The sequence below is a fragment of the Octopus bimaculoides genome, chromosome 23, assembly GCF_001194135.2.
Source record: "Octopus bimaculoides isolate UCB-OBI-ISO-001 chromosome 23, ASM119413v2, whole genome shotgun sequence".
NCBI lineage: Eukaryota > Metazoa > Mollusca > Cephalopoda > Octopoda > Octopodidae > Octopus > Octopus bimaculoides.
In genome coordinates, this window is record NC_069003.1 from 10,699,908 (window position 1) to 10,702,622 (window position 2,715).

The 2,715-nt window shown below is 39.2% G+C and overlaps 1 protein-coding gene across 1 annotated transcript in view; it reads right to left on the reverse strand.

Moving 5' to 3' along the window:
- The window catches only part of LOC106879157 (uncharacterized), a 42,512-nt gene extending 41,939 nt beyond the window's left edge, over positions 1–573 (reverse strand). The window contains exon 1 of the mRNA XM_052976147.1: positions 484–573. The gene's annotated coding sequence lies outside the window, so the exon portion shown is untranslated. The remainder of the gene's footprint in view (positions 1–483) is intronic.
- Between the last annotated feature and the right edge of the window lie 2,142 nt (positions 574–2,715).

Genomic DNA, 2,715 nt, shown 5'->3' on the forward strand with positions numbered 1-2,715 from the left:
TTATTTAATCGACCCTGAAAGTATGAAAGGCAAAGTCGACCTCGACGGAATTTGAACTCAGAACATAGCCGCAGACGAAATACCGCTAAGCATTTCGCCCGCCGTGCTAACGTTTCTGCCAGCTCACTGCCTCAATGCCAATCATAACAATAGTAGCAGCAGTAGCAGTAGTAATAATAATAATAATAATAATAATAATAATAATAATAATAATAATAATAATAATCTTTTCTACTCTAGGCACAAGGCCTGAAATTTTGGGGGAGGAGACGAGAAGATTACATCAATCCCAATGTTTCACTGGTATTTAATTTATCAACCCTGAGAGGATGAAAGGCAAGGTCAACCTTAGCAGAATTTGAACTCAGAATGTAAGGACAGATGAAATGCCACTAAGCATTTCGCCCAGTGTGCTAATGATTCTGCCAGCTTGCCATCTTTGTAATAATAATAATAATAATAAAAGTGAAAAACAATACTTACAGTAAATGCACAAAATAGGTCGCAGAAAATAACTCTTTACTAATCTATGAGGTACACCTGGTGGCCCTGAAACGATTGAAGAAAGTATAACAGGTGAGTTGTATTGAAATAAAAAAATTTAAAAAAACGACAGGTAAATTGCACAGGAATGAAATATGACAGGTAAATAGGCATCAGAATGGTTAAGTAGTACTGAAAGTGGAACAGTGTGAAATTTAAAAGGAAAAGATAAACAGACAAAAAAAAGAAAGAAAAAAAAATACTTGTGTAAACAAAATATGCTAAATATGCCTGAGGTTATTAAAAGCTCGTTAGATGCATAGCAAAATTTAAAACACTTGAGGGTGGTAATTGTTTCCATGTTTACAGATATGTATTTTATAGAAGAGGCTTTAAAGTTAAATTAAGGAGGTATATAAATGTGAGTGTGTGTGTGTGTGTGTATATATATACACACACCCGCGCGCGTAGGTATGTAAACAAATAAAAAGCACCAGATTCATGGAGTGGAAGTTAAACATCTCCAACTAATTAACTTAGCCTTATATTTACATCTTCTATTCTTTTGTTCTACCAAAGTACATCAGACATTTGGCTACGGCCATGCTGGAGCACAACTTTGAAGAATTTTTAGTCGAATGAATTGACCCCAATACTTTTTTGTTTTTGTTTTTTACAAGCCTAGTACTCATCCTCTTTTGCTGAACCACTAAATTCCAGGGATGTAAACGCACCAACTCTGGTTATCAAGAGTGAATAAATACGAGTTACATTTGACAGAGTACAGTAGAGAGTTCTTGTGTTGGGAGTTGCTTGATGACCTTTAGAAGTGCCAGTATCATGTAAAAAGCATCCAGTACCTTCTGAGAAGTGGTTGGTGTTAGGGAGGGCATCAATCCAGAGAAACCACATCAAGAAAGTCACTGGAGCTCGACAGTCCTCTGGCTTGTCGGCTCAAGTCAAATCACCTAACCGATTGCAAGTATGGAAAATGGACATTAAATGGTGGTGACAACAATGATGATGATGTTACCCGAGTAACATAAGCTGTCAACTACTTTTAGTGACGTTTTTGGACAGCTGAAAGAATTCACTGCATGGTTACATTTATTGCTAACTACTCAGGTACATCTGCTATCAACCAAGTTCTTTTCTTTCAGCTTAAATTTGGTCCCAACTTCATTACTTTATGCATCTCTAATTTTCATTAGGCTCATTTCTTTTCTTCATATTGACCTATGGTCACTTCCCATATGGCAGTAGAGTTCTTTCTTGCAGTTGGATATACTTTCAGTCACCTTGGTTCTACTATGGTCACTTTTAGCCAGTGGAGGCGCAATGACCCGGTGGTTGGGCAGCAGACTCGCGGTCATAGGACCGCGGTTTCGATTCCCAGACCGGGCGTTGCGAGTGTTTATTGAGCGAAAACACCTAAAGCTCCACGAGGCTCCGGCAGGGGATGGTGGCAAACCCTGCTGTACTCTTTCACCACAACTTTCTCTCACTCTTACTTCCTGTTTCTGTTGTGCCTGTAATTCAAAGGGTCAACCTTGTCACACTCTGTGTCACGCTGACTATCCCCGAGAACTACGTTAAGGATACATGTGTCTGTGGAGTGCACAGCCACTTGCACGTTAATTTCACGAGCAGGCTGTTCCGTTGATCGGATCAACTGGAACCCTCGACGTCGTAAGTGACGGAGTGCCAACAACAACAACTTTTAGCCAATTAACTTCTTCCATTCCAGCCACCAGGATCGCAAGCTTACGTAAAGCCATCACTCACAAGTGACCTGATAGCCTGTACCATGCTATTGCAAATTGTTTGGAAGTACACGTGTACTTGCAAGCAAACACAGGCGCCATTCTCAGCCCTCCCACCATTTGATCCAGTGGAATATTAAGAATGTGACAGCTCTGAAACTCATTTGAGACCACGCCCGGTCCTTTGATACAAACTTGTTTTAACCCTTAAGCCTTCAGATTGCTCTGTCAAAAGCAATGATTTTTTTATTCACGTCAAAATCTCAAAGCTATGAGATAATGCATGATTAATTCAAAACAAATGTGAATAGATAAGTATTACATTTGACAGAATAATCCGAATGCTAAAGGGTTAGAACAGGTTTGTGTCCCATGATCAGGGGTTGTCTCATGAGAGTTACAGAACACAAACTGATAGTCATAAAATATTTAATCCTTTAACATTTAAACTGGCCGTATTCAACCTAAT